The following is a 26,957-nucleotide window of genomic DNA, read 5'->3' as shown; positions in this document are numbered from 1 at the left end:
GAGGTGGGGACTAGAATTAGTCCAGCTGTCCTAATCCTGGGATGTTTCAGTCCACCAGCATGGTTAAAGCTCCAGCTTAGAGCTTTAACCAAAGCCCAGTTCTGCTACTGGCTAATTATTTAACCCTGATCTGCCTTATAGAGCTGTTGTAGGGTTCAGTGAAGAAATGCAGACTGAGTATGTGGCACTTTTCCTGATACGGTACCTGTTAAAAGATGCTGAGCAAAGGTTAGTCTGGTTAGCCTTTTGGAAGGCTCAGCTTGTCCCATCTGAACAATGGGCTCCAGGCCTCAGTTTCCCTAGGTTCAGCTAAGATTCCCATACCACCTTGAGTCATTAGCTTGGGTCTTGCTCAGAAACAGTCTCCCTATGTACAACCATAATGCATCTGCACCCACCTTAGCACCAACTCTACTCAAAGGCACCACTGCCCCAAAACACCAGGGGATCAGGCTCTCCACAGGACAGATTTCCTAGTAATTGAGCCTGAATAAAATCCAAGGTGAATCCTCGCTGTGCCTGATGAACACTTTATTAAATCGATGATCACACCCTGTCCCTTACCTGAAGCAGGCTTTCAGCCAGTTCTAGATGCCTTTCCCTTCCCACCTAGTTCAGCTCTGTAGGTTTACAGGACAGAGTGTCCAGTTTTCTACTCAGATCATTCAGTGGAACTGCCTCCCCAGCTGGTCCTCCTCCTGACCTTTGCAACTCTACAGGAGCAGCCTGAGCACAATCCAGGCACCCAAGCGCCAACATTCCAAAAACAACCGCATTATTATTAAGAAATTCCCTTTATATGTTAGTCTTTTAGTAGCTATATTTAAATGTATTTCTATGAAGTAATCACCCTCAATTACAGGAAAATAAATGGAGGCATACTGAGGTCAAGGAGACTATCTAGCAAGGGAGAAAAGAGGAACACAGTAATTAGGAGGCTGAGCAAACCTAGATTTCAATCATGGGGAATGTACCAATTAACTGTCAGCAGCTCATCCTTTTGTACATCCAAGGATTGTGGGTAGAGTACTTGAGATAATCCATGTAAAATGCTCTTTTAGAATCAGGCCTCCCTTATGCTAGGAACAGTATTCTACTCAGTGGCAAGTCCAGAGCTGCCATAGCCATTCAGGTATGTTCTCAAAGTAAGTGACTCTGGCTGGGTGCAGTGGTGCATACCTGTAATCCCAGTGACTCAGGAGGCTGAGGTAGGAGGATCGTAGGTTCAAAGCCAGCCTCAGCAAAAGCCAGAGGCTAAGCCATTCAGTGCAACCCTGTGTCTAAATAAAAGGCAAAATAAGTGGGGATGTGGCTCAGTGGGCAAGTGCCTGTAAGTTCAATCCCCGGTACCCCCCAAAATTTAGTGGGACTGCCTTCTGCCTCGGCTAAGTGGCATCAAAGGGTTAAATGGAGCCAAGACAAGTAGCAACGCAGAGGAAGGAAAAAAAACCACAAAAAACCAAAAATATATGCACACAAACCAGGAAAACCTACTTCTAAACAGTTTTATCTGAAACACCAATGTCAGTAAATCTGCTCTGCTTAGCTTAGACTGGACCAAGATCAGCCTCCAGCTTTTCTCAATCTCAACTCCAGCTGCTTCTGCCTCCTGCCCTTGCATCAAACAGTCTCCAGACTCCCTCCTCCTCTGTGCCAGCCCTGGCTGCTGTTCCTGGGAATAGGCTTGTCTGGCAGCCTGGCCCCAGGCCTACAGCAGGCACTGCTGGGCCCAAAGGGCAATCCCAGAGGCTGAGGTCCCCATGGATGGCTCTAGCTCCAAGAAAAGGTAAGGAAGCTGCTCCTGTCTCTCACACAGCTCCATGAAGTGACAGCCAGCTGTCTGTCTTCTAGGTGATTACTCTCAACTGCTGTGACAGACTGCTTCTTAAGAAACAGAATCACCCTGAACTAATCCCACTAGGACCTGGAATAAATGGCAATAGGAAAAGGAAAGAGATGTGGGAACTACTATTATGGAAAGAAAAATAGAGAGGGACCCAGCATTCGCAGAGCCTGAGGCTGCATGCTTCATAGCCGTATCACCTTCAAACCTCACAACAAGCCTAAAATAGGTTGTTCTGTCTTTTATAGATTAGGAAACTGAGGTTTCTTAACCTCTGGCAGTGGGACCTGGGCAGGGGAGCAGTCTGTTCCCATGGGAATGTTTCACAAAGAAGGTAGGTCTTGATCATAGCATGAAACAGGAAGAGAGTGGGCAAATATGGTCGGTCCACGTTAACAACATACTATCAATATTTTTAAATCATTATACTTAGGAGTAGATTATCATGAATTGTCATGTTTAATTCATTTGATAGTGGGAGGAAGTGAACAGAGTTTAAGGGAGTGGGCCTGAGGTCACAGAGCCATCCTATGAAGGAAAAAGGATTCAAATCCAGGACTCCAGACTCTGCTCTCCACCACTAGCCTCACTACTGTTCCTGCTGTGATGTGTGCCAGGATACACCCCTCCCGCAAGGAGACAATGGTGCCCCTAGAAGAAAACATACTTATCAACAACCTAAGTGTGTTCCAGGAGTACTGAGTAAATCTGCTCAAACTCCAGGGAGGCCTTTGGTTCTTGTCTGAAGTCTTCCTAAGCAATGTGTGTCCCTGAGGTAGTCACTTAAATTCTCTGAGTTTCTGTGACCTCAACATTAAACAAGGGGTCTGGATTAGTGTTCTGGGACTTCCTTCACATTTCTGACATCCAACAAGCTGAAGTTCTAAATGTACAATGCTTCAGGGTACTACTTTGCATCCTAGTGAATGGTTCTCATGCTTCTTCCTGTCCATGCCTATCAGAGCTAAGCCCCAAAGAGAGAGAGAGCGTAAGGCTACTCCCATGTGGACAAGGAGTATGGATAACTTGGTTCTGCTGCCTTTCTTTTCCTTAACCATTTCAGTTTGATCTCTGCAGGGTCAGCAATGGGCTCTGACATATGGCAAACAGACCAGAGCAAGCTGGCTTGTTGCTGCAGCTGGTTGGGTCAGGAAGCCTGCTCTGAGGAATGCTGTGTTGGCTGCGGATGGGGAGCCTGTCACCCAAGGAACAGCTTTCCAAAATGAGGAGCTAAAAAACAGGAGGCAACTGCTGGCACACAAAAAAAGAGTCTGCCAAGCACTTGAGATCTACTCTAAGACTTCCTCGACAGAAGGGACCAATCCGATCCACTTCTCTCTGTTCCCATCTAGAGTCTATTCAGTAATAAGAAGCCACTGACAGATGCTGGTGTTCCCACATATTAGCGATAAGAAACCCATCTTTTCAACTTTTATCTAAATAGTTTGTAGCATTAGCTGGATGTATTCCTCACTGTATATGCCAGATACCCAAAGGCCAGAAGAAGTAAATATGTGAATTCCTCAGCTTTTCTACGCTGCCAAGGGCTGAAGCAGCTGTACTGGCAGAAGCCATCCTCCAGGGAGTCTCAAGGCAAGAACACAAGAGCCCTTGATTCTACCTGGCAGCCCCAAATTCTGAATGACCTGAGAAAAAAGATGGAAAGAGGGTGGTGTCCATTTGTAAACTCTTTCCTAGAATAACAAAAATACCAAAGAGGAAAAATCAAGCGCCTGCTATAAATGCAGAGTCGCTATTGTCACTTGGAACTCAGGACATAAAAGATCACCTTTGGAGATTAGGTCTCACTGAGAGCTACTTGGGAGGGAAAGCTGCTCCTTCTGCCAAAGCAAACAAGACCTGTCTGCTTCTATTTTCACGCTTTTAAAAGACTTTTTGTCCTAAAATGTCCTACAGCAGCAACCCAAGGCAGCAGATCCAGTTAGGAACACATGATGTTCTACATAGCCAACTCAAAAATGCAAAAGAAAAGAGGGATGATGGGAGAGATGAAAGAGAAAACATTTTTAAAAGAAAATAAACCAACTGGTTACATTTCTATAAGATAATCTTAGGTCACATGACTAAGATCAGCTTGTTTAGCAAAGCAATTTCTTTTCAAAGTGCTGTCATTGTTCTTTACCTGCACATTTTGAAAACAATCATGCGCCACATAAACAATGCTGGAGCACGCATACAACAGTGGTCCTACACTATTATAACGGAGCTGAAAAACTGCTCTTGCCTCCTGACATGGAAACCATCCTAGCCATCCTGCTGTGGTCATGATGCAACTTACTACTCACATTTTCGTGTTGATGCTGGTGTAACAACCCTACTGTGGTGCCAGACATCTAAGAGTACCACACACACAATTATACATAGGTACACAATACTCAGCAATAATAAACTGGTATGTGACGGGCTTATGGATTTACTATGCTTTTTATCTTTAGAGCGTACTCCTACATATAAAAGTTTCCTGTAAAACAAAATGTGGTGTGACGCCAACAGCAGCCTCATACATCTTGTGTTTACTGTCTCTTGATTGCATCAGAGGCTATACAGAGTGACTGACTTTTATCATCAAGATGTTAAGTACATTCTATGGTGTTTGCTCAATAGCAAAATCTCCTAATGACATATTTCTTAGAACACAACCCCCTCATTAAGCAACACATGACTGTACACTACTGAGAATATATATCCAGTTGAGGCCTGAGGACTGAAGCCAGCGTGGACTGGCTAAACCAAATGTCTGCCAAACACCATCAAGCCAACACACATACACTACTATAAAAATTTCCAAACACCGAATAACAAATCATTTTTGGTCTCTGGGTTTAAGAACTGAGGTATTTACAAGAGCTACATCCCACATGACTCAAAATAATCAAAAAGGGGCCAGAGCATTTCACTGACCCACAGTGAAATAATTTTTGCTGTCACTATTTTTCTGGACAGGTTTGACTGCCCACTTATGTGGGAAAGGGGGCAGGTATCATTAAAAAGTATGGGATTTCTATGTTGGCTACTCTTTTTGTTTCTGAGCCAGTTTTCCCAGTGACTTTCCCTGTTTAAAAACCAGAGGACAGTCTTGGTTTGGTTTGTGCTCCATGGTACTATAATAAAACTAGCATGCCTGCTACACTCATCTCTGGGTGTAAGCTTACAACTTGTCTCCTTCTGTAGGATGGTGGCTCATTAGATCCCACTGAAGGTGTAGGCACCAATTCTCTGCTTCCAGGTAGCATATGGCTATCAGCTACCCTGGAGGCTCACCTGACCATACACAATTTGCCCTCAAACATCCAATTACCATACTTCTGTTCACTTTTCAGTCACCTTCTGAGAAGTTCAAGAGTCAGCAACTAACTGAAAAATACTTAATTGGAGTCGATTTTTGCATCTCAATAAAAGGCAAGAAAGGAAACTGAAATGAGTCAAAAGATGAGGAAGGAACCTGACACAAAGATGATAAATGACTGCCCTCCAAATGTCTTAAAGGGGCACCTGAATGACCACAAATGAACAGATGTGGTTTCTAGAGCTACACAGCCTCTAAGTAGGCCTCAAGTTCATCACATGGTAACTAATCAATGTCTTTTAATGTTTGCTAATTATTTAAAAAAAAAAAAAAAAAAAACTAAATCCATTAGGATTACATTTATCAGCTTTTTCCTAGAGGCCCATGATAGAGGCTGACAGCTAATGCAGGGCAGACAGGAAGAGCTTGAAGAGGGACAGAAAAGATCTGTACAATAAAAGAATTCCTGCTTTCAACCACATTACCAACCTGGTCAGAAAAGTCAGGCCACTAAAACTTTCATTTCCTGATGCCCAATTCAAAAGTATTACATATTTATTCTGTGAAGATTAGAAAATGTAGACAAGAAAAAAAAAAAGAAAAAGGCTGGCGGGGGCGGGGGAGGGAAGGAGGGAAGAAATGTAGAGAAGCATAAGGGAGAAAAAGAGTCAGTGGTCCCACCACTCCAGTTATATTTTAGAGTACCTAATTTCAGTCTTTAAAATAAGCACATATGGATGGCACACACATACACACATGTACATATTATGCACATTAAACCTTTAAACAAAACTGAAATCATACTGTTCATCCCATCTTGCAATCTTTTCCACCCAACACTTTTCATAAAAATTTTCCCCTCTCAAAATGTTTTTAAAAGAGCAGCAATTCAATGGTATTATTGGTATCACCACTAATGCTCCAGCTATTTCACATAACCCATAGACTATTTATACCCAACTATTCAATCTGTCAAAAATCTGGCACTGTACTCCAGAGGTGGAAAAAGAGATTGAGATTTTGTGTTAAAACATTTTTAATAGCCAGATAAGGCTTCCACTGAACGCAAATATCATAATTTGTCGATTTAATCCCTTATTGTTTCTTGGACACTTAGCTTGCTTCCAACATCTCACTATTATAAATAATATCAGGATAATAAATAAATTTAGCATATTTATAATTACTTCCTGAGAATAAGTTCCTAGAAGAGAAAATAATGGATCAAAGATCATATATATATATATATATAGACAGATATAGATATACACACACTCATACATATATATTTATATACACATGACTTTTTAAAAAGGAAGTTATTTTTTCTCACAGTTTATTGACAGTGTTTATTTCTCTTAATATCTTCTTATAATATCTGCCAACTAATTCAAGATCCTTAAATTTTTTTTTTACCAAAAGCACTTAAGACAACATACTTAAGGAAAAATATCCAACTACCAAAGAAGGATATAAGATAGCTAAAGAAAAAAAAAATTCTTTCACAGTGGGTCCATTACTTTAAGAAAGTAATGCTAAATGATAGAATGGGATGGAAGAGGCTGAAAAGAGAATTCTCTTAAGAACATCTTTCAAGTTTTATTTAATCTAAATTTCCTCAATATGTTTTTTCAAAAGACAAAGAGCTCTTCTTCCCCCATGCTCAACCTCAAAAAGAGAAAAAGACTCATCTGAAGGTTTGATGAGTAACTGTCCCCTTACCAAAGGTTTAGCCTCTGGCCCATGGGCTAGCCAGAACCAGAGAGAATTACATTCCCAGGGAGTAAAAGGTTCACTTGAATGGGAAACGTGGAAGCCGTGAAATGGTTCATGGGCTGGACTTTTTTTACGTGCTTTCAAGCCAGACTTGTAGCAGAGTTGTGTCTTCCTCCCCAACAGCTTGGGTCTTGATCAGTGATCACCCAACTTCACCAGTAGGTCCCTGCCCCTCAGTCTTGGCAACAAGGCAGGGTGGGGTTCATAATAGAACATGTGACTAGGACCACAAAAACCTCATATGCTCCTGGCTTCAATGGAGATTGGATCGGGAATATGCAGGTGACCCAAGTTAGTCAAAGTGAATCGCAGCACTAAAAATACCATCCTCTTACCACAGCCACCAGGGAAAGTAACACTGCCTATCAAAGGTCAGTGTGAGGATTATATGGGCCCTCCTTACTACATGAGTCTCAGCTCTAATGCAGGTAGAACCCAAGAATGAAATCCCCAAATAGAAAGTAGCACCGAAGACAGAGAGAAACTGAATTCTCAAGGCATTATTTGTACCCCGAATCCAACTATACCTAGAGTAAGATAAAAGTCTGGACTTCAAAAATATGTGAGCCATAAATAAGTAAATTCCCTCTTGCACAGACCAGATGTTAGTTTTAGTCACAACTGAAAGTGTCCCTACCAAGCTATGTCACTCAGTTCTACTTCACAGAGCACAGAAAGGGAAAATCTAATACTCAGACTTTCTGATTCATGCTCCAGGACCAACTTGCTAGGCCACAATTTCACCCCAATATGTGAGAACCTTTAGCTGAACAACAGGACCAAAGATCCCTAGCTCACAAAAACTGTCAAATTCCATTACAACTCAAAGGATGCTAGTTAGAAGACTGTAGGACTAACAAGCCTGAAGAACCTTTCCAATTGCACATTTTCACAATCTTCGCCCTCCTGAAGTAGACATGCCCCAGAGTACTTACAGGTGTTCTGCTGTACTGTGGGCATATTTTCTATCCTGCTCATGTTCCCTAGGTGGAGCCTCCTCCCAACATTCAAGGCTATAAAGAAGAGCTTCTGGAAGTCTTTTCCCATGAAAAATAACAATCTTCCAGCTGAAATGGGTATTTGATCTAAACCACATCCTATGAAACAGACCAGAACTGACCAGAACTTGGCTACACTCTTGATTTCAATTACTATCACTGAAACAATCTCTTTTTGATTTTAAGTGCTGAGGAGCAAATTTAGAAAGTGTTCAAGTTTCTAAGACAGTGACAGGAAATGTTCATGTTTTGTGTCTTTATTGGAAATATATTCCCTGCAGGTTGAAACCTGAGGCTCTGCCTGTTTTTTTTTTTTTTTTGACAGTTACTTATTTTCACAAATGATTATATGGCATGAAGCCCCAGGATACATGCATAGAGATGAGCAGATAATTAAATCAAAATAGAACCCTATACCTTTTGCAAAGTAAGGCATCTGATGATCCCTACCAGTTCTTGCCCACTACCGACCACATGATCTGACAAAACTGCCACACCTCAGGGCCAATGCAGTGCTGTCTAATCCAACTCTGTCCTCACAGCTAGTCCCTATTTTAAGAAAAGCCAGTATGAGAAAATTCTAAAACAAAGCAAAAGCAATAGAGCCAATAAGATCTTTTGATACATATGAAAACCTCAGGATAGCTATGGGTCCCAGAATAAACTGTAAGTGCGCGCGCGCACGCACGCACGCGCGCACACACACACACACACACACACATTTTGCATCCAAGAATGGGAGTCCACAGAATTACCAGCAACTCCCTGAACTGCCATCATTGTTTAGCATGTACTGCAACCACAATCAACCCCTTCACTCAAAATACTGCAGCTCCTTCAGCTGCTCTAGCATAGTCCTGTACCTTTTTGGAAGAACAAAAAGTGATTCAGCTGCAGAATGATGATGTTTGTATAATCTGACCCTCTTGGCTCTCCAGCACACACTTTAACCACCTTACACCTCAGTTTTCTCACCTGAAAACTAGCAAAAACAAAAGATCACTATGAAGAATAAATGGCTCCTTCCTATCTGAGGGGTCTCAGTTCAAATGCTGAGATGAATTTCCTGTCCGACCAATTTAAGTGTCATTTCACTCCACCCCAGGACAACACTGTTGTATCTCTTCACAAGACATGCCACTCTCTGAAATTCTTATTTGTTGACTTATTTATTGCCAGCTTCCACTACTCACAGGGATTTTGATCATGTGCACCTGAGTTATGTGGCACACAGCAAGTGTTTGCTAAGTATGTACTGAATGATGATCCCTGATACTGAGAACTCCCTCTGTACAAGGCACCTGTCCATCACTTTAAGTGTATTAACTCATGATTGAATAAATGATCAACCTGACATGCTTGGCACTTTCCCTAGAACAGTTTCTCAACAAATGGTAGCTGTTTATACCAATTCTAATTAAATGCTGATGTTAACAAATACTCAACAGTAAAGGGGCTGAGTTTTAAGGATCAGAACTTCTCAAGAGTTGGTTCTCAAGATCCAATTTCTCCTAGACCTCTGCACTCCCAGCACCCTGCTAGCTTCAGGAAAGAGGGCGAATAAACTGTCTCATTGCTCCAATTATTCCTTCCCTTATCAGTTTCTTAGATAATGTGATAAAACATGGCTTCTCAGTTTCTCAGTCAGCAATATAAGGCTCCATCTCTCCCTGACACTTTACAAGTTGATTTTCACCTCCCACACAGCAAATGTCAGAATTTGAAGCTGAAACAGGGAGATGTTTAACCTGTCTCTTTCTGACCTGCACCTCGGCCTCTTGGGAAAAATTCATATTATTAATGGAAATCTCTCCTGCCTCCTCTTTTACCAAGGACGTAAGTCAAAAGGTTTACTGAGGCTACTTCCATGCAGCACTCTAGAAAGCCCCAATGAAAACCTTTCGGGTACTGGTGTGAACAGTCTTTCCCATTTCAATAAACGAAGGCATCCTATCAAAGAGGTCTGGGATGCAAGAATAAAAACCAGTACTGTCTCTGAACACTGCATACTACTTATTTTAAATAGGGATTCAACTGTTTAAAACAGAAGGGCTCACAGTTTTACATTTCTTAAGATGTTACACCACTGTGTTATTTACAAAAACTCATTCAATGGCAGAAGAGCTTTGGATTCAGACAACTGAAGCATGTACCTTGGCAAAGAGGGTAAGAGTGTGGGCAATAAAGGTCTTCCATCTCTTGTAGAACCACCAGAGACAATGGGCATAGGATGGCAAGAAAAGACCAAGATCTAAAGTCCTAAACAGGGCTTTCAAAGCCAGAGGCACTTGCCAAGAAAGCAAAGAGCAAATTCCACCCCCGCTGGCTGGCAGGCCCACACACTCTGCTTACCCTGTGAAACAGCCAGCTCGTGCTCTCCCCACCCCCAGGCCCAGCTATGATATTTGGGGTAGAGAGAGAATAGCAACACTGGTGACTTTTATAGGAGCCTGCTTTATAAAAATAGAGCCTCCAATTTTAGGACTAAAATCAAAAAGAAAAATAGCCAGAATTAGAAGTTTGTTTTAACACAATACATTGAAAATTATAAGTTTAAGTGCTGGTAGCTGGGGATGGGGATCACACCACCACATGACTTCTTAGTGAGTCATAAAAAATAGTACAGGCTTGTTAACAGTGGATGTCCACCAACGCCAGGCTTAAGGAGTCCACTGTGCCAGGTGATGGAAAACCAAACTGACACCCCTTCCGCATTAGTTTCAGCAGTGGCAGGACTGACACAAATGAACTGCAGCAGCAACTACAACACAGAGCATTAATAGACCTTTCAGAGGCTGGTCAGAGGGAATGTTGATTATGTGACTCATTTTTTAGAAGTTAAATCAGTTAAAAGGAGAGAGAGAGAAAAACCTTCTAAACTATTAATAAATCACTAAAATATATCTGAATTTCTAATGCCCATTCTTGATTAACACACCCTTGTGTCAAAGCAAAAGCCAAATGCAGGTATTTAACAGCAAGGTGCTACCCTTTAGTTATGAGAATCATTCTGGTGGAATTAGATGAGAACAACAAAATTCACCTTCAGGCCTAGATGGATACTGTCATGATAATAAAGACCTCCCGAAAGGGCTTGTGGGTACCAAATTACATAACAAATTCATTTGTGCCAGGCAACCAGGATTAACTCCTATTCACCCAGGTTTCAACTCAGTACTGCCAATGGGCTTATCAAAATGGAAGAGTCATTATCCACCACTGCTTAGCAAAAAGCACAGTCATCTTTCTCACTACAAATCGGTTTGCTGACATTAACTACTCACTGTAAGAAGTCAAACTTAAAACAATCTTAAAAAACTGACACTGTTTTCTTCCAGGCCAAAAAAATGTTTTTAAGAACCAGAAAAGAAAATGCTTCATTACTTTCTCCCTCAGTAAGTTTTTCTGACTGAATTTTTAAGTGTGCAATGACATTTTTTTTTTATAAAACACTTTATTCTATTATATATTTAAGGTTTAAATGAATGACAATAGTATTTATTCGTAAGGAACACAAACATTCATGAGTCACAAGTAAACAAATATAACAAGGGAATAAAAAACAGGACATTACTGTAAGCTCCAAGAAGGGAAGAAGAGTGTAAGGCAATGTGAAGAAACACCTAAGAAACACTTTCTAAAGAATCAAATGAAAAATAACCACCTACCATGTACCTACATGCACATTATACATCCCTTTTTTTCCTATCACTAAGCTACAACCCAGCCCATGGTGTGTGTGTGTATGTGTGTGTGTGTGTGTGTGTGTGTGTGTGTGTGTATACATAGATACACATATGCTTTTGAGAGACACAGTCTCACTAAGTAGCTGAGGCTGAGGCTGGCCTTGAACTTGCAATTTTCCTGCCTCACACCCCCAAGCTGCTGGGATTATAGGTGTGCACCACTACAACAGATTACTCATCACTTTTACATAATAATATCCACAAATACTTCCCTAAGGTTTACTATGTACCAAACTATATTTTAAAAGCATTTTTGTACATACTAACTAATACAACAACCCAATAATCCATGCAAAGACCCCAGAGGGTAGATGTTATTTTCACCATTTTATAGATGAGGAAATTGAGGCATTAAGTGCGAATAATTTGCCTAAGGCGACACTGCTAAAAAGTGGCAAAGCTAAAATCTAACCCCACGTTCTACTCTTTCTTTTAAGGAAAATGCTTTCAAAGACATTATTTTAAATGCAGGTTTTTAAACTGCCTCTTTTACAAAAAGCACACCACCGCAGGGTGGCATTCTGTATGTTTCGGTGCTCCATATCTTTCAGTTACTCAGAATGAGAGCTTGAAATAGACCAGCAGTTTTCAAACTGCAGCTACAACCTTCAGTGAGAAATACATTCTACATCCTGACCTAATACACCCATGTAAACACACGCATGACCTAATGAAGTTTCACACAATATTATTACTCCTGTGATGCACTCTGATTTATCATATTTCTTTTACATTTCATTTTTAAACTGGTTGGTATGACCCTCCAGTGACATACATGCATAGAATGAAAATCTCAAGACCAAATTTGAAGGTTTCCTCCAACCTCTTATGTGCCAGACACAATGCTGGACATTTTCCAGTCATGATAGCATTTAATCTCCACAGCTACCCTGGGAGGATGGTACTACTGTTATCTCTATTTTACAGATGAGGAAATGAGCTCGGAAATAAAGCAGCTTACACAAGGCCCTACTCTATGACAGAGTCAAGGGAGCTCAGCAAACACTCCATCAGCTCCCCAGTTTCCAAGTGTCCTTTCATTTACATGGGGAAATGTGTCTATTTCTGGCCAATGGGCTGTAGGCAGAAATGACTCAGTGACTGCAGGCAGATGTGATATTATTTTGAGGCCCAGGCACAGATTTATCACATGACATCTCACCCATCTTTCCCCCTTAGTGAGCTGAGCCAGTGACCCAAACTATACAAACGGTACCATATGAGATAGTGGAGCCTTCCTATGTCAGCCTGGGTTCCTGTGTGGTTGTATGGAGCATTTGTTCCATTTGGCTCTGTCTACTGAGCCAAATGGAACAAATGAGTTTTCATCAGAATAAGCCACGTTTTTAAGTTCTAACTCCTGAATATCTATCCTTCCCCATTCTACAGTGACTGATTTAGTTCAGGCCTCTGCTGTCTTTATTGTAATACCCTCACAAAAGGTTTAACTACTTCCAATCTCTCCACACAGCCACTGTAGTAAAAACACACACACACACACACACACACACAAATGTGGGCATGCCATGTCCCTACTCAAAATAAATTCCCCTTCCTCTACAGAACAAAATCCAAACTCAACAAGGCATACAAGGCTCGTCTGGATTTGTCCTCAACTGCTGTCATTATTCTTCCCCTTTCATCTCAGGTATCTCAGGCACATTGCAACATCTGCCATTCCCCAAGACATCAAGGCCTCTCCTGTCACTATAGGGTTACATGCACCATCAGTACTGTTGGGAATATCTCTTCATTCCCTGTTCTCTAGTCTTGGTCCTTTGAGTCTAGCTCAGATTTTCTTCCTACAGGACTCCTTCCTGCTGACCAAGTGTCTCTATGCCTCTCAGCACCTTCTTTTATACAACTGATTTTTTTATAGTATTGATTTTACAACCTTAATTGTTCTTGTTTCTGATGTTCCTAAAATACTATAAGGTCCTGAAGAACTAGAGGCGCTCCAATTTGTTGGAATGAAGAGCTGGCAGCATATAAATACATTTCTTCTTTTGAAAACACTACATATTTAAATCCTGGGGTCAAACTATGCGCGCTTCTCTACGAAGATCCTATGTAATCCTGAGAGGATTACATTTTGGAGGCCGAAATTTTCTAGCTTATAAGACTGGTTTTGAGTTTCAGAAGTCCCCTATGAATGATTCACATTCCATCTAGGAAAGCCAGTCCCTCATTCATATACTTCTAACTGGAAAACCACAAAATCTGGCTCTTTTTAAGGAGAAAATATCTTTTATCTGTTTAGAAATCTTGAGCAATGTTAAAAATGTGTTTCTAAAAATTTCTGCTCTTTTAAGCTGTTATGGCAATCGAAGCTCTTTTGCTTAAGCAGGTTTTGTCAGAAGTATTAATGCTGGAAAGCTTTAGAATTTTGTGTTGAGTGAATCAATTTCAGCACTGTATGCAAATAATAAATATGCAAATAAGAAAGGGGAGTGGCTTGGACCAAATTACTTACTGAGAACGAAAAAAATCATTCCTTCCAAACAGGGGGAAAGGCAACTGGAAAGATTTTAACCTGTTGCATAACTTTTTATTAGCTCTTTTCGCTGGGTCAAGCAATAGTTGAGAACTATATACTTAGAAAAGCAAATGCTCTGATAGATTGAGCAACTTCAGTTCTTTGCCTAGGGAAGTTTTAAAGTTCGAATTAAAGATTAAATCTTCAATTAAGTGTTTCTTTTTTTTTTTTAATTTGAATTTTCCAGAAAAGTTCAAGTTTCCAACATCCCCAAAACTCTTTATTTTAGAAGCAAAAAGATTCTAGATGAACTGAAAGTTTACTCTACCATAAGAAGATCATGATAAGTGGTCCTGGAAACAGCCTGGAAAGGTACTGAATGCTACCACCATGTTTGTACAACTTTCCTCTGAATTATGTATCATCTTTTTAACTGAGTGGTTTCATATGCTTATACTTTCATGGAGATTATACTACCATGGAGATAATTATTTGTATGACTGGGAAAGAATCATCTTCTTTCATGTGGCTCTCATCTCTAAAAACCCTACTGCTCAGCTGCCCACAAGAAAGCTTAACCAATACACATTGATCCAATGGCAATTTCCCAAGGAGAGAAGGAAATAAATAACCCCACTTTAAGGGCTTTACAAAACTTAGTCTGAAGAGCAAGGGCAAATGTCACAAACCACGCCCATTCCCTTTCAGAATTCATCCAGACTCATCAATCATTGTACTAAAGGAATGGATTATTTCAGAAACCTGATATATATCTGCCCTGAGTAAGGTGGTCTTGTGAGTTTTACATCCAAGGAGACAGGTAAACTGGTTACAATTCAAATAAAATTGCTGCAGATGCATACCATGAAGTAGATCTTTCTGGGAATGAAGATTTTTAATCCGGCAAAACAGCCTTAAAACCTGAAGTGGTGTCCCACGCTGGTAATCCTGGAAGCTATTCCCGAGGCTGAGGGAAGAGGATGGCAAGTATGAGACCAGTCCCAACTTAGCAAGGCCATTTAGAGAGACCCTATCTCAAAATTTTTTTTTTTTTTAAAGGAATAGTCTGGGGTACAGCTCAGTGGTGCAGTTCTTACCAAGCATGCATAAGGCCCTGGTGTGTGTGTGCATGTACATGTGTGTATATATACATATATATATGAACGTATATGACCTTAGGTAAAAGACTTCCCCAATGTACCAGTAACACAAGTCATAGCCGTTCTCAGAAGACAATTGTGAATGAAAAAAAAAATCAAAATTATATAAGGATTTGAAGCATGGAACACTAAATCCCACCTCAGCTGGGGAACATAAGAGGAGTTTCTCATTAGGAAATCATACAGAGGGCTGGGGGTGAAACTCAGTGGTAGAGCACCTTCCTAGCATGCTCAAGCCTGGGTTCCATCCTCAGCTCTGTCAAAAAAAAAAAGAAAGAAAGATTTCTTAAAGAAGAAATCTTATATATCTTATATTACACAAGTGAAGTAGAAGATAAACTTTATGCTACATCATTATCACCATTTTCCTCAATATTAAACTAATCCTGTAACATTTGGCACAGAAAGGAAATAGACTTGAAAACATCTTTATAGCAATTTTCAAAAATTATCATTTGAAATATTAAACAATTTATAACAGGGAGCAATAACAAATCCATGGTCCTTTATGCCGAGTAAATTTGGAATAAGATCACTTGAAAAACATATACCAACCACCAAATGTATATAGATGATGAGAGATGAGAGTGGTAAGATACAAAGAAAATATACAGGAACGATAGATAAAAAAAGGCTTAAAAAAGCAGAAAAATCAAGAAACACAGACTACATCTGGAAGCAGCTTTCCCAACCTCTATTGCTCAATAGAGATTTCAGTTTTATTCTGGGGTTTTACTGAAAAAAGCACCTCCCACAATAGATGGTATCATTTTCACTACTACTAGTCTGCCTTCAAGACCTCCTCACTGCGTTAAATCATGAGCAACAGGAAAGAAAGTGAAACGAGATTTTTAAAAACTGTCTGCCTCAGTGTTTAACTTCACTTTAGGGCACATGTCACACTGTCCTTCTAAAACAGTTACCAGCAGTAAGTAATGTACAGGTTGGCTCTTGAGATGAGGCAGAGCCTCCGGCTTTCAGAGCCTTGAATCCATGCCCTGGGTTGTGTGCAAGAGAAGCAGTCAAGGGTTTTTCTTCTTCTTCCCCAACAGAGCAAGTCAGACCCTAACTTCTACCATAGGAGTCCCAACATCAAACAGTGAATGGAACTAAAGATCAATCCAGGTAGCAGAGAAACTGCTAACAGTGAAGGATACAATATTATTCATTTTTTATTGTTTTAAAAAAAAGGGGGGCACAGGCTGGGGATGTGACTCAGTGGTAGAGTTCTTGCTTAGCATACACAAGGCCCAGTTTTGATGCCCAGTACTATACAACAGAAAAAAAAGGCAGCGCTATTAATGTTTATGACATTTTAAATTCTATACAACCTATGAATATTTTTCTATGAAAATAAAAATTTGTTAATTTGCTTGAGTTAGAAAAGTCTATAAGCCCACTCAAATTTGGACCTGCTGGACTGTGGCCATCACCACAAAGATTTAACATTAAGATCTGGCACTGCACTAGAATTAATGAGTCTTTAAATTTACAAACTTCAGCCATTCCTTACCACCTTTATGATTTACATGTCCATTTTCCATCCCAACTACTGTTCATGAGATTTTTTTTTTAAGCTTAAAAAAATTCTATCTACTTTAGCATTATTCTAAGCCTAAATATCCAGGTGGACACATGTGTCATATTCTAGTTATGTTTTCAGTAATACATATTAAAAACTAGAATAAATTAAAAGTAATCATCACATACCACCAAAAATCATCTTGTATACTGTCAATGACACAAAAATACACTCCCTTGAGTGCTCATAAGAGCAGCTCATATACTGTAAGTGTAACCAAAGCCATAGAGTAACCAAAGCCACACTTCAAGAAATTTAGTCCTAAACCATTTGTCACAGTTAAAGGCTGGGTGCGATGGCACAAGCCTGTAATCCCAGAGGCTTGGGAGGCTGATGCAGGAGAATCACAAGTTCAAAGCCAGCCTCAGCAAAAAGCGAGGTGCTAAGCAACTCAGTGAGACCCTGTCTCTAAATAAAATACAAAATAGGGCTGGGGACGTGGCTCAGTGGTCGAGTGCCCCTGACTTCAATCCCTGGTACCCTTCCCCTCCAAAAAAAAATCAGTTAATGAAACAAATTCAAAGAGGGGTTATGACCTGCCCAAAGTCACACAGCAAATAATGGCAGAGTCCAGGCTAGACTCAAGGACTGCCCAGTGGTGATTGTACTTAAGTACTCTCCAGAGTACTTAACTGAGCTAACCAAGTTAGAGACCAGGCCTCAGTAGAGTTCACAACAAGTGAGACTAGTCAGTGAGCCCTGTGTGTGTGAATGTGGGCTTTTCACTTCTCCCAAGAAGCAAATTCATAACATGGCACTTACCAGCTGACTCTCTTGTCAAAGATTATCTGGATCTGCTAAAAGAAAACCTTGTTTCCTTCCAAAGTCTCATGTGGTTTTGCCCAACACACTGAACTTTAAGGCATATGGCCAAAGATTAAAATGTCTCCTGGATCAGTTTCCCAATTTTTGATCCAACAGTATCCTGACCCCTTGTCCCATTGTTAGACTCATGCAGGCTCTATAGGGTTTCAAGAGGAAGATTTTCCATCTCTGGGGTTTAGGCCAGCTTTGGAAATAGGCTGGAAGTTTCCATTACAGAATCACTCATGTATTTCCCAGATACCCAAAGGGCAGGTTTTATTTTCAAGCGATAGATAACTTGTATCTACTGTGTGCCTAGCAATGTTTTATACACTGCCCCATACTTTGACTATAGGAAGAGGTAAAATGACATAGTTCCTAGCCTCTTGAAAGCTGCCAATCCAGGTAAGCTTAGCTATGTATGCCATGCAGCTAACAATATTATTAAATGTTTATCTATATGCAAAGGCCCTAGGCCATGTCCTTCAAATGCATTATTTTACTGAATCTTCACACTTATTTCCAGAGATTACTGTCAATGTACACATGATAGAACTGAGGCCTCGTAATAAGTGGCTCATTCAAGTTCAAATTGCAAGTAGGTGCTGAAGTTCAGACTCAAACCTGGATTGACTCTAGACCTAATCTCTTCACCAATGCACTATATATACCTACACTGTTTTCAAATCATATTAAAAGGTAATGTGATATCTGTATATCTAATTTCTCATTATCTCTTTTCTTCTATTAGGGAGGTCTAGAATTAGTGCACCAGCGTACTGTGAAGTTTTAAGAATATAGCACATTCTGGGAATGCGACCTCCCCGCAATCCTCTACCCCAGTGCTGGGGATGGAACCCAGGCATATGCTAGGAAAGTACTCTGCCACTGAGGTACATCTCCAGTCCTAGGAATGCCATTTATATTGAGGGAAGTTCACTTCCTGTAACCTGAGTTATTCAACTGTTTGCAGCACCCTGAATATCAAAAAATACCATAAAATAATAATGCACATTGCTAAGTGTCATCTAAATTAACTGTAGGTAGCCTTATTCCATTACAAAACTGGAGGAAAATGTGGTATAATAAAAAATATGTTCTGTCTTTGGCTCCTGCCAACTCCTAAAACTCTTGGAATTTCCTGACTGATGTGTCTTTTATTATTTAAGAAACACATTTTGGACACACCACAGAAAAACAGGTCCACATTAAAGCCAACTTCACTGATGCTTAGAAGCCACTTCCCAGGCTTGATCTAATCATGAAATCTTCACCTGTCACTAATTCAGAGCACTGCTGAATTTGGCACTAGTAAGAAATCACACTCTTTAGGCAGATTCACATGCACCTCAGTAGAACACAAGGTGGTACCAGGCATGGTTTTGCATGACTGTGAAAGTACCTACTCGGGAGGGTGAGGAAGAGGATCATAAGTTCAAGGTCAGCAGTGTGGACAACAGTGAGACCCTGTCTCAAAATAAAATAATAATAATAATAGGGCTGGAGGAAAAAAGTGGCGGGAGGCCCCTCTGGGGATGCAGCTTAGTGACAGAGCTTGAGTAAAGTCTTATATCCAATCCCCAGTACCACCAACATTTAAAAAAAAAAAAATTAAATTTTAAAAAATGCAGACATGGTATTTTTTTTAAATTTTAAATTTAAAAAATTTTAAAATTTTAAAAATGCAGACAAGTTTTACAGTGATTTATTGCACATTTACTCTAGTTTCAGGAGAGAGTAATCATGTGTTACCTCAAGAGCTTACCTGTTCACACTGAACTGCAGACATTGTTATGTGACAACAGCCACTATCTATTGTTCTCTTCCTTACGCACACACTCTTAACCCAAACCTTAACAGATCATTATATTTCCCATCTTACTTACCAACTTCTGATTTGTGAATATAAAGTCCTAAGTGACATAAATCTAAAAGAGAAAGCCAGCACTCCATAAGCAGACCATCACAAATAAATAACCAGGGAGTCTTGAAGACCAAGCTAGTCAAACTAACCACTACATCCCTGCACTCCTCTCTCTGCAGCAGAAATATACCTTCCAGTTGGGGGACAGAGGACTTGTGGTCAGAGCCCTGATCGGGGCCAGTATATTGCATAACTCCACAGGTCCGTGTCCCCCTCCTAGTAAATGGTATTCCCTGAGTTAGGCAATCATGTGGGACTGTATCTTTCCTACCCACTGTCCCCTCAGTAAGTGCCATTTAGTACTTTTTAGCCCTTCCCAGCTGGACCACTGAGAACAGGTCTCTTCCCCACTATCCCCTGGACACAATACCCTCCTCTACTACTCTGTTCCTATAAAGGTCTGCTCCCCTAACTCTAATTCTGCCCCCCGCAACAGAATCACCTAAATGGCTCCTGAAAAGCCTTTAGATTTTTCTCTTTCATAAAGATTTGGAAACCCCAAGCAGAAATGTCCAGCCCATGGCCATAACTTATAACCAACTGTTCTGAATAAATGATTGGACAAGTGACAAGTTAGGTCCAAGAAAACTTAATTTGCTAAGACAAGAGCGCCATGGAAACTTTTTTTTTTTTGGGGGGGGGGGGGGCGGCGAGTACCAGGGATTGAACTCAGGGACACTCAAACACTGAGCCACATGCCCAGTCCTACTTAGCACCTCGCCATTGCTAAGGCTGGCTCTGAACTCGTGAACCTCCCGTCTCAGCCTCCTGAGCTGCTGGGATTACAAGTATGCGCCACCACGCCCAGCACCATGGAAACACTCTTAAAGATGAACACAGCATTCATTAAATCACTTTTTAGCTCCTCAATTCCACTTCCAAGAAAGAAAGATAATACTACCACAAGTGAGAACCCCTCCCCCTCCAATCCACCCTTATAGGGCCTGAAACTTCTAGCATATCCCTTGATCCTGCCACTCAGGACTCACTCATGCTTTTAGAGGGCTAGCACGCTCCCCAAAGATGTATCCAAAACCTCTCTTCCCTGTTTAATGAGCAAGGTAACCAGTGGATAGAAAGCAAGCATTTAAATGAAAGTAAATTTGCTTTACAAACATTTAAAAAAAAACAGTGTATACTCATTGTGGTTATTTCCACAGAGCTACTCTGTCAGTGGGTATACCTTCATTTTCCTATTCAGATTCCAGAGCAGATCACTGGGTAAAGGAAATACTGTACATGGGTTAATATTTTGCACAGGTCTTCTCTAAAGCATGTGCAATTAGCTTAAGATTTAAGTGAAAAAAAAAAAAAAGCCTCAACTCCTATTTGAATGTAGTGTGACAACTTTCAGAAATATTTTGAGGGGGAAAAGCCTGCTCTCCAAGTTAGTATCCACAACCTCTCTAAACTGGGGAACTCTCATCCTATTAGTCATTAATAAAATTGCTTCACACATGCCATGCTATATATAGAAAGAGTCCTATTTAGAAGATTAATAGTTTGTGACAAAATGTTTAGGTAAAGAAACCAGGAATATAGAAAACCAATACCAAGGATTTACTTAGGCTCTACTGAATGTCTACACAGACTAAGAGAGGCTGTGTAATGGAGAGGATAAGAATTAGTGCTGAGAAGGCTCTGTAACTTTCTTGATTTGTTTTCCCACTAAAATCACTGCTATTCAACCTGTTTTCATCTTCAGAACATTTTGTTCAACTGAAATTTTATGGGAAAGCCCACTGTACAAGAATATTATAAGAATAAGAACTTTTTTCAGAATCAAGCAGTGGGGTAAAATGGAAGGAAGAAAGCCAAATCCCCTCATCCCTGCCACAAGCATATTCCAGTAATGGTCACCAAGAGAGCATCTTAAAGCTCAACTTGTTAAAATAAATAAATAAATAAATCACAATAAATATTCGAAGGTTCTGCAAGGATCTGACTTTTTTCCTGATTCTTCCTAAACTCAAGGAAGTGGAATTAACTGTATTCAAAAAAGTAAATGCTACCACCTGAGTCTTGCTTAGAACCAAAATTAGAAGTCACTCTCCAGTCCAGTTCAGGTCAACACTGAAGAGTCCAAATCCTTCAAGAACAAAATAGAATTAAAAGCTGTAGTCAAATTCTGCTGATTAATAGTGTGGGAGCAATCTATTACTAAAACAGGGAGCCAGGTCCTTCCAACACTGTCTCCTAGACTAACAGGCAGAGAGTAAGGCAATGGCAACAAGAAGATAAACTCTCTTCCAAAATGAAAAGTCCTATACTATGCAGGGGTGCTATCCAAGATCCTCAGTCAATCATCTTTATAGGTCTCATCACAGAATTATTCCATTTGCCAGGTTTAGTCCTCCAGCAAGACAGAGCACAACTGGAACATGGATGATGCTTCCCAAAGCTATGTAATCTAGGCTCCCATGATGCAATTCAGCTCAAAAGCCAACAGTGCAGCTCAGCCCAAAGGACACACCTGAGCAAGACCAAGCCCTCAGGATGACACAGATGTCTACCTATCTATGCAATCAGGTTGGTAACCAGATGCTGGGGAAGTGACTTATTCTGTCACAACAAGGGCTAGTCACCAATTTACTGAGTTTCCCTATTCTGATTTATGGTATTAAAATGAGGTCTCATTTGCACACATCCTAAAAAAGATGACTGGGCATTTCCCCCCTGCTGTTTTCTCTTTTCAGCATACCGCAATTTCAGAGAATTGGAGATTGAGCCACTTCCTACCTTTTATCTATTATCCCCCCCAGTCTCCCTTTTTGGCCCCCCCCCCCAAATAAGACCCTCTATCACCTACAAAAACAGAACTAGCGAAATCAGATTTGAACTAAAGGACACCGACTCAACTGACCCTGATGTGCAAAGGGCTCCAGCCACTGTCCCAACATTAGGAAGAACCGATCCAGGTTCAATGGTATCAACATCTGTAAACAGACACAAAGAGGTAACTGCAAGTTAACAAGAGCTGGGGAAATAGAAGTTACCACATAATTACCATTGTTTCAATCTGAGTTACCACTTCTTCACCTCAAAACAACTGGCAGCCAGTGTACAATTAACTCTCCTTACTGCAGAACATATATCAAACAGTAACAAAATCAGATCAACTTTAAGTCATCTAATGCGATGCAAAAGCACTTACCCACAACTCCAACAGCAAGTGGTGTCAGCTGACTTTTTAGGTGTACACCTTTCAGAAGAGTTTGCCCAAAGCTTCCATCTAATTAAGAAACAAATTCACTGGTACCCTACATTAAAAGGCCAACCTAGCTCCAAGGCTCCAAATGTACTTGGATTTGCAGATTCTTTCTCCAAACACAATTAGTGGCCAATGTAGGAGTCAATGGCCTCTCCCTGTGTTCAAGTCCCCTCCTACCCATCCACCCCCTTTCAAAAATTAGAAAAGAGCCACCAGTCTTCAAACTGGCTGATGAAATTTCAGCCTACAGGATATTTTCATACTTGAGTTATAATAAACAATTGAAATGAAGATAAATATAGTTGTCAGCTTAATAACCCACTGGATAGAGCATTTTATGCCTAGCATGAACATAACAAAATTAAGTTCAAAATCTTTAACCTGGGCCAAACCAAATGTGTGGTTAATATGTGTACGTATGTGCATATGTGTACATCCATAAACACAGGTGTGTATCTATATGCATATATGTGTACCTGTATACACCTACATACATGTATGCATATACACACATATGTACATGTGTATGTGTGCATATATTACTACCAATTGTCCATTTCTTAGTTCTACTCAAAGTATGAAGGGTGGAGTATATTGTTTGCCTCGCCCTAAGCTGTTCACTTTAGTCATCTGCCTGGTAAGGTTTTGATTGTATTCACATCAGAATTCGGTACCAGGCTCTGCTGCATCCCTTCATTGCCCAGAATTAACCCAGAAAGCTCCATTCAAGTTCATTCTGACAACCATATATAGGTGCTATCACAATACCAGAACCTACAACAGGTGACAAATTCTCAATTTTTTATTAATCTTTCCCAAACACTAAGAGGTTTTATTAAACATTTCTAATACTGAGTTTACTTCAAATAGCCCAAGCAACATTTAAGTCTTTTAACTGCCTGGCTCAAAAGGCTGATTCACTCAAAGAACACACTAGTTACTGTTGTAAAGTTCAAAAGAAAAAAGAAGCATATTCTTTCTGTTTCAGACCACTGTGATATGGCTGAAAAGGGCCAAATCAAGGAGAAGTCTTTATTAGACCTCTCAAGTGGACAATCTGGTCAAGGTGAGGCTCCAAAGCAGTACACTGTACCTCCAACAAAAGGCCTTGGTTATGGGACAACCCAAAGATGCCAACATAGTGGAAATGAGCCCTACGGTGGTCATTATCTAATGTAATCCATTGAGTGACCTTTTAGTACCAACCTACATATCAGCTGGGTGTTATTAGCCACCAGGAGGACCAGACAAGAGTGGACTATTGCAACATAAAGTCTTCCTCCCCACAAAAAAACCGCTTTAAAGTTGGATCTTCATGGTCATCTCTGTAGATCAACAGGGCATGTATTAACACATGCCTGATCCTTCAACCTTAAATTCACAGAGATGAAAGATTCACATACTAGCATGCATTAAAGTATGCCCTCAACTGAACATCCCAAGTGCCTCCTCCTTTCCCACTCTCAGCTGGGTGACTTTTTGTTACAATAGTCCAACAGTACCTGCAAAAACAGTGATAAGACCCTTAGAAATGTAACAGATTTAATCAAAAAGGAGCTTCATTACCTATTTCCTCATCCTTTTAGCCTTTATTTTTCTACCTATTCTGAGCCCTACCTCCCCCTCTCTGACCCTCTCTTTTTACTCAACATTTTGCTCCCTATTCTGGCTATTACTGCCCTCTTCCCCTTCCTGCCACCAATTTCTTCCCAGTCTCTGGAACTTGCCAAGTTCATTCCAGCTAGTTTCTGCACCAACCATTCGCTGAACCTGGAAGGCTCCTCCCCTTATCTTTCATGGCTGGCTATTTATTTAAAGCTCAGCTTAAGTATCACCTCAGAAAAATCTTTCTTGAAGCCAGATGTGGTGGCACACACCTGCAATCCCAGGAACTAAGGTGGCTGATGTAGGAGGATGTTCAAGGCTAGCCTCAGCAACTCAGCAAGGCCCTACCTGAAGAACTTAGTGAGCCCCTGTCTCAAATTAAAAAATAAAGGGATGGGGATGCAGCTTAGTGGTAAAGTGCCCCTGGGTTCAGAACCAAAAAAAAAGACAGAAAGATGTTTGTTGATTTGCATTACAAACATTTTCTATCACAACATTCATTTTCTTTAGCACTTAATCAAAATTAGATTTCTTTATGTACTATCTCACTATCCCCACCCCCACTTCAATTAAGCTCCAATACAGAGTAGACTTTTGCTTGTGTTCACCTTTGTACACTGGTTAGCACTTAGTAGCCAGTCAATAAATGTTTGTTGAATGAATGAATTTTGGACTTTTCATTCAATGGCAAACAAGGCTCCAAATTTATTAAGGTAAGAACAGTAGTCATTCTTTTGTTATTCTTTCATGAAACATCTAAGCACACTGTTAGTTGTACAATCAAGGCATTAAGCATTCTGTTTTATCAGGCCTGAAAGACCTGATAAATGGAATAGGAATGTCTTTCCAGCATCAGAAGAACATCTGTTACGATAATTCTTCTAGCAAAATGCATATCAAGCTCAGTTACAGAGGGACAGGATTTATACACACTTTCTAATCAAAGGACACCTAAAATTCAGGCACTATCAAAGTTCTTAAAAAAAAAAAAAAAAAAAAAGATGGACACCAAAACAAGAATCATTATACTTCACTCTGAAATCCACATGACAGGCTAGAGGAGTGCTACTTGATGATTTTTTTTTTTAAACAACAGAATATCAAAGACATCTTTCCAGTTATTTGCTTTCTTCGAACATTTTTTTTCCACACTCATTACTGGTTTATATTCTTCTTTACAACAAAACCGAACAGATCACAATGTCTCATTTAAGACCACCTATAACAAAGAATCAGCTAAATAAATAAGATGAAAATCAGCACAAGTCGATTGTGTCACTGAAGACGTGTGTGCCAGACACAAATGGAGAAAAAGATAAAAGAGCCATTGTCCAATTGTAGAAACAAAAAAGTAATATGGGGTTTTCTGTTCTCTGAAGTGCATCATGAAGTGTGGGTGGAGAGAAACAGAGAAATCCAGAATTAGCCTAACATCAAATCATTCTGGAAAGAGTTGACAACATGTAAATTCCTCACACAAAAAGTATTTAGAGCAAGAGACCTTGATTCCTGGGCTATGATGCCATTTAGGATTCCTTGCAAAGGCTTTAGAATTCCACTATTCATAAAAGAAATTGCTCCTCCTTATAATAGGAAGCTACAAGGCGCTGAGAAGTACTCCCAATGCACAGCCTGTGACTGAAGTATTACAAAGCTTGCAGTTAAGATCTGGGATAGAAGCTGAACACCTAATTCAAAAGAGGTAACCAAGATACTAAGTGCCATAAAGGCGGGGGAGGGGGGGACCACGGCTGACACTCAGCCAGAGAGAATTAAAGTGGAAACGAGGGGTGTGTATGGGGGTAAGGGGGGGTTGGAAAAAACAATACATTTGTCACCCCATCCCACTTCCTATACAGGATACAGGCAAAGCCTCCAGCCCCATTACCTCAGGCACAGATGGTTATCGTTCATAGTAAAGGTGCATAGAAAGGCCTTCAGGTCGGAGCCCCTTAATTCCGGGGCTGTTAACGATTAAAGAGAAGGATGGGGGTGGGGAGGGAAATGAGGGCGGAGGGAGCTGGAGATTCACCCACCGTCTCCCCCTCGGGCTCCTACCTCTCAGCGCTCACCCGGGACTTAGGACCAGAGTCTGCACCTCCTCCAGGGCAGTTCCGGCCCCAGACCCCCAGGCCCTGGGTTGAGGGGTGCTGGCCGTGGGAGGCAGGGACAGTAGGCAAGTTTTCTGAGCCCTGCGGCTGACACGCCACAGGCTCCCCTCACAGCCTCTTCTTTCCTGGGGGACCAGTCCAGACAAGGCTCTGATTTCCACTCCTCCCCTTCCACCCCGCTTTTCTCGAAGGAACCCAACCCCCGCCCCTGCATCTCGCAATGCTCCCCCCTTTTCCTCAACTCCCCCCTCCCCAAACTCACAGCTGCTCCAGAGGTTCCTCCAGTCAAACCCTTTCTGGAAACGACGGCGGCTCGGCGGGTCCAAACCACCTACCATCCCCGTTCGCGTTTCCAGGTTCCCTACCCCCGCCGCCGCCGCCTCTTCTTCCACCACTGCCGCCGCCTCCTCTTCA

The 26,957-nt window shown here is 40.8% G+C and overlaps 1 protein-coding gene across 7 annotated transcripts in view; it reads right to left on the bottom strand.

Annotated features, from left to right (window-relative positions):
- Dcun1d3 (defective in cullin neddylation 1 domain containing 3) overlaps positions 1–26,946 on the bottom strand; it is a 32,774-nt gene extending 5,828 nt beyond the window's left edge. For 2 of the 7 annotated variants that reach the window (XM_058574903.1, XM_046432575.2), the window contains exons 1-3: positions 26,806–26,912; positions 22,480–22,552; positions 15,010–15,113 (exon numbers count right to left, since the gene is read on the bottom strand). The gene's annotated coding sequence lies outside the window, so the exon portion shown is untranslated. Of the gene's footprint in view, positions 1–15,009; positions 15,114–22,479; positions 22,553–26,490; positions 26,697–26,805 lie in introns of those variants that run through there. The other 5 variants (XM_046432643.2, XM_046432437.2, XM_046432504.2 and 2 more) reach the window with 4 other exon arrangements.
- Positions 26,947–26,957: the final 11 nt, after the last annotated feature.

Source organism: Marmota monax, unplaced genomic scaffold (genome assembly GCF_021218885.2).
Source record: "Marmota monax isolate L192 unplaced genomic scaffold, Marmota_monax_Labrador192_F-V1.1 WCK01_AAM20220418_F8-fsc00035, whole genome shotgun sequence".
In the NCBI taxonomy this organism is placed as follows: domain Eukaryota; kingdom Metazoa; phylum Chordata; class Mammalia; order Rodentia; family Sciuridae; genus Marmota; species Marmota monax.
Note: the sequence above shows the minus strand (reverse complement) of the source record. Positions and strands in the feature narration are given on the sequence as shown.